At 51.1% G+C, this 7,972-nt stretch overlaps 1 long non-coding RNA gene across 1 annotated transcript; it reads right to left on the reverse strand.

Annotated features, from left to right (window-relative positions):
- Positions 1-578: 578 nt before the first annotated feature.
- On the reverse strand, positions 579-6,805 carry LOC123032427. Its single transcript, XR_006416480.1, has 4 exons — positions 6,733-6,805; positions 4,413-4,551; positions 3,515-3,635; positions 579-767 (listed from the first exon to the last, which is right to left on the reverse strand). It is a non-coding gene; the product is annotated as an uncharacterized LOC123032427 (long non-coding RNA).
- Between the last annotated feature and the right edge of the window lie 1,167 nt (positions 6,806-7,972).

The following is a 7,972-nucleotide window of genomic DNA, read 5'->3' on the forward strand; positions in this document are numbered from 1 at the left end:
ATCAAGCCAGAAAATCCGCACGCTCCCCTTTATGTGTTTGGGAACTGGGTGCCACAGTCATGCAATTTCTCTGGTGACCTACGTATCTCTTACAGGGTTTTAGCCTTGTGGAAACAACTAACCTTTCCTTTCAGGAAAATGGAAGTGCCACACAATTAGCCGACACGGGCTTGGTTGTAATGATGCAACCGGGACAGCAAGGAAAGGGAAAAGGTCTCCCAGAGGCTGAAGGAAAACTCCAGGGTGGTCTAATAGAGTTTCAGATATTTGGAAACAAGGTTTGGGGGAAGGGGCATTCACACACAACACGAAGTCAGAATTGCTCAATTATCCTTATTTACAGTGCATGAAACTCAGTAGCACCCACTTCACAGAACTGGATAAATGGACCACAAAGAAAGCAAAACAACCTACATGAATACCTCATTTGCCAAAGAACAAAATGGGAAAAGCTCGACCAGTTATTATAGTCACAAACAAAATATTAATTATATTTGTGTTTGTCATATTCTCCATTGGGTATTTTAAATACTGGGGCTGGGAAAAGAAAGGAATCAGGGCCAAACTTAGTCACCATCTTCATATACATCATTTTAATGCATGCAAATTTTAATTTGACAAATACATATGAAATCCCATATTGGACTTGCAATAAGAAGTCAGTCTACCTTCTGCTACCACTTGGAGTGTTCAGTCCATATTTGTTATTCCTACAAGAGGGCTGCCCTTCTTGTCTTCATCTTTATCACACAAGTTTAGAGATGTCACTGCAGATATAAAGACCAAGATTCTTGCTCTTGCGAAATCATGGCGAATAGCAGGAATTCTCGTAGGAATCACCATTTTCATTTAATTCAAACAGGTTTCCAGGCACAGTGTTTATAGATATGTTTCTTTTTGTGTTCTTGGTAGTGGCCATTGTCCTCGCCTTGGCCTCTGGTCAGACTCGGCTGCTTTGATCTGTTTATTCACCCTTATGTATCTTCCCTCTCTATGTAGCATGTTTTTCATTGCCAAAACTGTCCATTTCTCCTCCATGCAACCCCCCCCCCCCGCAAAATGGCAATTTCTGTGAGATTTCCAGTATCTGGTTCCATAAAGAGCATATTAAGTTGCAGGAAATCAGAGCACTTTTTAAAAAATTGAAGCAAAGGATCCAAGCCACCCCCTTTGTAAGCACCTCTCCTGCCTTGCAGATGCGTTCCCTGCATTTTGCGAAGTGAGACAGATGGAAAAGACGACTTAAGTGTCCAATTCTCACAGAGGAGGAAAAGCCATTCATCTTTCCTTCTTCCCGAGAGAGTGCTTGCGGGCTTCTTGATTCATATTTAACCAGAGAGCCTGGCCGTGCCCTCTCGTGGCCTGTGTCCGAGGGAGCGGGGTGCCTTTCTCAGTCCTGGCCCTCGGAAGCATTTTGCACCATTCAGGGAGGAGGCGTAACACTGGAGTTGCTGCTTTGTGATGAGCCCTTAAAAATGTTTAAAAGGGGTCACGGAGCGTCAGAGGCGCACAGCTCCATCTCATCAAGGGGGGGCACAGTGGGGAGATGAGTGCCTCTCTTAGCAGGCGCTTGCTACTTGCGGTGGCGAAGGAAAGGGGTCTGGGATTGCTCAGCCACCAGGATGGTGCTGTCGCGTTAGTCAGCGTGAGCCGCAAAGGCCATAAAAGTTGATGGCGTGAAAAGGGCTCCCTGCCATGCATGGATGGTGGAGTCAGAAAATAACAACTGTAATTGCAAGAGGGGCTTGTGAGCCTTCTGCTGGCAACCGTTACCCTGTGGCGATGTGACACGGTTTGCTATGATTGCGGGAGTGAAAGATGAGAGAGGCCTGCTTCGGGCTGCCTTAATTGTGAGACAAATGCCTCCCTCTCCCTCAGCCTCCTCTTAGTTCTGGCACTTTCTCTCTAAATTACAGAAACAACCGCCCTGGCATGGCTTGGCTCCTGGAGAGCGACAGGCCTACTTTCCAAAGCTCTGTGCCAGGAAGGGCATTTGAGAAACAAGCTCTCCGGCCAGCTTTGCACGGCCAGCCGCCCGCCTGGCACTGCCCTTCGGCAAGACGCAGCGCCGGAGCGTGACCCCCAGGGCTGAGCGCGTCTGTTCCGCCCACGCGCGGCTTGTGTCCAGGCCCCTCCGCAGAGAGGCTGGCGCTCGGCGGAAGAGCCGGCTGTGTCCCTGGCTCTCTCCAGCATGGAACTGGCAGGGCCTGCAGCGCAGAAAGGGGTGGGCCAATCTGCAGATTCAGGAGGCGCCAGGCTCCCCCTTTGCAACTCCCCAGGGGAAGAAGGGTTTCTGCCTCGGGGCTCAAGCGCCTCCTTACAGCACCCAGGTGCCCCCTGCACTCAGCGGCCGGTGCAGAGCCACGTCCAAACCTCCGCGTATTTCGCGATGGAGATGCCCACGCCCAGGGCAGTGTGGCCACGGGTTGCCGTCCTGGCCCAAGCAGGCCTCTCGCTCCGTGCTGGCTGGGCTGACCAGTTTCCTAGCTGGGAGAGCCAGAGACTGGGCTTAACCTGGGGTCTTTTGTGGGATGAAAAACTTGGACCATTTCATGCCTGAATGTGGAGAGCACTCCACCCTGCCTTGATCATGAAAAGCCTGCTGGAAAAATGCTTCACAAATGCTTTGCCGACAGACAGGTATGAGAGGCGATGTCACACGGAGGTGGGCAGAGACCTGTTCTCCCCTGCAGAGGAAGGCAGGATGCGCTCCAAGGGAGCCAAGCTCAGGGAACCCAGGTTCCATTTGGATGCCAGAAGCACTTCCTGACAGTCAGGACCCCGAGGGTGTGGAATGGGCTTCCCCAGGAGGTGGTTGAGGCCCCATCGGTGCGGGTGTTCAAAGATAGGCTGGACGTCCACATGGTAGGCATGTTGTGAGCGGAGCCGGCTGGAGCCGGGGGTCAGACTAGATGGCCCGGGAGGCCCCGTCTGACCCGCTCTTTTTCTATGTTTCTATGTCTGCAAGGGGGTTGGGAAACCTTCGCTTGAATGACAGCCCTCGCTTTCATTCATGTGCTCCAGACTGCTGCCAGCCCAGAGACCCCTTGCGCTTAGTTTTGCAGCCGGAGCATGGGACAATACTCGGAAGAACACCTCCCCGATAACACGACTTTGGCAGAAGTCGTGGGGTGATATTTTTTAAAGGCAGCTGTGAGAGTTAAGCGTTTATTCGAAAGCATTTATCTTTCGGTTGCTGCTCTGTGTTTGCATCATTTCTGGGGATGGGAGCTGAAGATAAACAGCCCGGCGGATGAGGAGAGCATAAATAACTCTGGACCCACATCATTTCTCCGCCTAGTTTTCCCGCTGCCCTGCTGAGAGCGACAAAGGCTTTTGGCTGAAGGCTGCCGAACTCTGCCTATAAAGCACGGAGTGCGCCGGGTGTGTGTCTGATGTAGCTTCATGGCCCATAAACCTCGCCTCGTAATCGCCTCGAGCCCCTGGCTCTTCTCTGCTGCTCTCCAATTTCTCTGGGCTGCTGATGCAAGAGCCTATATTGACTGACACTCACCCAGCACATTCTGGCACTGCAGATTGATCGCATACCGGCGGTGCAACATTTCCCTCGGTGCTTTGCTGTCGTATATTTTCATAATGCTGTAAAAGTAGCATTTCTGGCCTCTCTTCAGATCCTGTCAGAACAAGGCCTGAATTAGTCATAAATGGCAAGTTGGCAAACAGTGCCCCACATGACTCGCAGGCTGAACGAAAGGCCTGAGTTTGGGGTGACCTTGGATTTCCTTTGCTCCTGTTTTTGTCCTTGACAAAGGCAAGTAAATCACGCGGGCAGAAATATTTGAGATGTAAAACAAGCAGGACTGCAGCATTTATCAGCTTTGTCAAGAGGTGCAGCCAGTGTGGTTTCAGCAGACTTTAGGGGAGGGATGTTGGCGGAGTCTCCGGTGGAATCAAATGAGTTCAGGTTTCAGTGAATCCGAGCTACCCATTTTATGAACAGGCTTTTCCCAAGTCACACAGATCTTGCAGACCTGCAGACCTCTTTTTTAACTTTTCCACAAATTTAGAACATGAAAAATAAAAAAAATCAGGAAAATGCACATTTTCCCACTTTTGACTAAGGCGTGAAAATGCTCATGGGGATGTGAATTTGAGAAGCACGAAGCACCTGAAAATCCACAAAACGTGGACAGAACAGACTTTCAAAGGCCGCGTATCCCTAGCAGGGGGTGATTTTTGAGTGAAAGTGCGTTTGTGAGGCTGGAGGCACAACTGTTATTTCTTTAAAATATTTACTGTAACAGTTGCTGTAACAGTGGATGAAAAAAGAAAGCAGACGGAGGGGCTGGCTGAAAAGACGGTGAGTGGTCAGGCAGCTTCAAGGACTGTCTGCATGAAGTGCATTGCATAATTAGTTGTGAATAACCAATTAATCAATCCCTCTCGGTTACCTTCATCAAAGGGGAGTTCTGAGCAGATAGGGGAATGCGTACACATGTAAGTTTAGGGTCCTGGCAGCCGCTGAGGTTCCTTTCCCAGTCCTTTCCCATCTTTATCCAGTTTCCAGACTCCTACAGAAGGAAAAGAAACCTGCAATGGCAAAACAAAAGAAAGTTAGATTTGCTCCTCACGGGGAAAGAATCGTGGATTTATTTTCTGCAAACAGCCCAGTACCAGAAATAAAACTGAACCATCATTTTTTTCCTTTGCAGCAGAAACGCCCTCCAGGAAGGTCGTATATCCCAGCCCCTCTTCCGGGGAAAACTCTGTCTCTGGGCAGAGTGCCTGGAGCTACACAGAGCAGTAGCTGTGATGACCAATGAGAACAGCAGTCCTGTGCATGCTGGCCAGCCAGGCTGGGTTGTGGGGGACTTTTTTGCTCTCTGCACATGCACAGGATTGCAGCTTAAATGGGTCTGTGTGCATGCCAGGCATGCTGAGGCCCCGGCTTGCTCCGAGGCGCCTTTTCCTGCACTGACACCACTGCGCCAGCACTGAGTGTGACACGGTGCTGCAACTTGGGGGGGGGGGTGGAGGCGCTTCCACTGTCCGGTTCTGGCATTGAAGCCGCCCCACACGGCAGCCGAGGTGCCACCGCTGGCCAAGGGATGGGCCAGATCAAACCTCTAGCCCTGTGATGCCACCCTGAGCGCTCTTCCTCTGTGTTCCTCTTGCCTTTTGCTCTTGTAGCATCAGAGACGACACATTCTGCATTTAGAGTGATTTAAAGTTCAGATCTGAGCACCGTACTGAAAAATCTAGCCAGGTTGGAGTCCGTGCAGCGCGGGGCCTCAAGGCTGGTGGCCAGTTTGCAGGGAAAGCTGTATGAGGCGAGACGGAGGGAACTGGGTCTCTTCAGCCTGGAGAAGAGGAGACTCTGAGGGGATATGCTGGTGACATACAGGTATGTGAGGGGGTGTCACACGGAGGTGGTAGAGACCTGTTCTCTCCTGCAGAGGAAGGCAGGACGCGCTCCAACGGGGAAAGCTCAGGGAACCCAGGTTCCATTTGGATGCCAGGAAGCACTTCCTGACAGTCGGGACCCTGAGGGTGTGGAATGGGCTCCCACGGGAGGTGGTTGAGGCCCCATCGTTGAGGGTGTTCAAGGACAGGCTGGACGTCCACATGGTGGGCATGTCCTGAGCGGAGCCGGCTGGAGCCGGGGGTCAGACTAGATGGCCTGGGAGACCCCTTCTGACTCGCTCTGTTTCTATGTTTCTTCTGGAGAGCAGAGTTGGGAATCTGGTGCATTCCCATCCTAGCTACAAATTTCCCAGAAGAGCCTGCTTGGCCACTGTGGAAGCCAGCGGCACTCGAAACTGGATCCTGATTCTGATCTTATCTGTTGTGAGCGGATCAGGCCTCTCTCTTACTCTCTGTCTAAATCTCTCTGCTCCTTCCTACTGAAGTCTCAAATTATACCCCCGCTTTATGCAGTCTTGAAGTGCAACCCAAATGGAGCTGAAATGGCAGTCTTCTCTTCGCAAAAATGAGTTATTCCTCGAATACTGATTATGAGCATCATCATTTTCCATTCCTTGGTTTAAAATGGGCTTTCTCCCAATGCAGAGTGATGTATGCAAAAGCCTTAAAAAGCTGCACCATCTCGTTTTATGTTGCATTTCAGAGAAACAAGCCACAGCGAGAAGTCTGTTCTATTAGAAATAGCTCAGCGAAGCAGAAGCCGTCTGCACCTTGCACAGCCTTCCCATGGGGTCTTCTTCCGCACCGGGGGCGTTACGGAAGACGTAATGAACTCCGGTTAGGAGGGTGGACTCGGGGCCTTCAAGAAGAGCAACCACTGAGCAATGAGCTCCTCCCAGTTCAGCCCAGTTCCAAGAGCAGGGGACACGCTGGAAAGCACAGGAAGCTCTGCAGGAACCCCCGCTCTGCCACGCCGGGTCCAGCTACTCGGGCACAGCCCAGTGCGTCCGACTGGAGACGCCCTCAGACAGCTCAGGGCACCGCGAGCAAGGCCTTGCCACGGCACCGTTAAGTGATGTCATTCACGCAGCTGGCTGCCTGCGATTCCCACTTGTTTTGGCCCAAGCAGTACCAAGAGCTGCACGACAAGTTTCTCATATTGCTTGCCGAGTTGTTCACAATCCCCCTGCACCACCCGTTCAAAGGGTTTCCAATATCGGAGGCAGTGTGCGCTAAAATCGACATTATTAACAGAAGCATTGAATTGCAAATGTTTAGCTGCTACCTTCACACAGTCGGGATATGAAAGATTCAATATAAAAGAAAATTCATCCATCGCGGACTCACCTGTGGAATGCAGAAGCACTGTTTCCTCACAAGACAATTATGAATATTAGATTCAGTATCTCCCAGGAGCCAGGGTACTTCTTGTTCTGTTGACAAATATCCTAGCAACAGACAGAGATAGAGGGAGAGTGCGAATACACTCCGAAATTGGCGGAGTGCCTGAAGTAACTTCTGACTGCCTGTCAGTTCGCCGATTGGTTTATTCATTTCGTTAAAGTGCTTTACACAAGCACAGACCTTGCTGTTATCGATTCAGTTTTCTGCAAGCATCTACCCCGAGTAATTGGCAAGGTTTTCCTTCATGCAATTAAGCTAATTTTGAGCTCCGAAGGCATTTCAAGAGAAAGCCACCGCCTCACATGTTGGCAGCCAAACAGGGGGTCTTCCCCCATTCACAAGTGTTGTGCCTCGGAAGAAGGGCCCCAAGGGGCAGCTGACAGGGCGTGGTTCCACGCAGGCAAGACACCATTTGTAGTCCTAAAGGGGCGAGCATTCCTGTGCAAACACCTGAGCACATGAAGACGTTCCTCTGCGAGGAATCTACTGCAGTTTTCTCACCCAGTAGCTGCACTGTTCTCGCCAGAAAATGACCGTTGTGCTCCGCAGGCGAGGGCATTTGATCTGTGTGCCGGGTGGGGGGTGTTCCTTGTTGCAAATGCCATCACAGAATCACAGAATCACGGAACTAAAGCACCATCAGCGGGCTGGGCATTGTAGGCCTTTGTAGCAGCACGATCTGATACATGTCTGTCCCAACCCAGGCTCCACTGCGCTCGCTGAGGCCTGCTCCATGACTGGTTGCAGGTTTCGTTACACATTCGTGTATCCAGTGCCCTCATTTCTTAATTGCTCCTGAAATGTTGCAGTGATGTTTTGTGTTCCCCCCATTGGGATGAGGCTTTCATTGCAACCGCCTCTGCTTCATCTGTTTCACCAATGCACAAATTACCTGTCAAACAAACTGGAAGAGCTGCCCAAAGCCTTTTGGCGGATAGGTCCTTAAAGCTGTCCATGGGACGTACCCGCCACCTTACCGTTGCACAGGCTGGACTCTCCTTTCAGTGGCTTCCTCCTGCCCAGAATGGGGATGTTCTTTGCCCAGGATGTGGGCAAAGCAAGTCACTGTGTTCTCTACTTGGGATGTCATTCAGATGTCCACCAGGGGCTCAGCTTTGGTGGACATCTGAAAGTTGCCAAGGGGAGGGCAACCAAAGATGTTGATAACAGAGACAGTGACTCG

This window comes from Varanus komodoensis, unplaced genomic scaffold (assembly GCF_004798865.1).
Source record: "Varanus komodoensis strain SLA01 unplaced genomic scaffold, ASM479886v1 scaffold54, whole genome shotgun sequence".
In the NCBI taxonomy this organism is placed as follows: domain Eukaryota; kingdom Metazoa; phylum Chordata; class Lepidosauria; order Squamata; family Varanidae; genus Varanus; species Varanus komodoensis.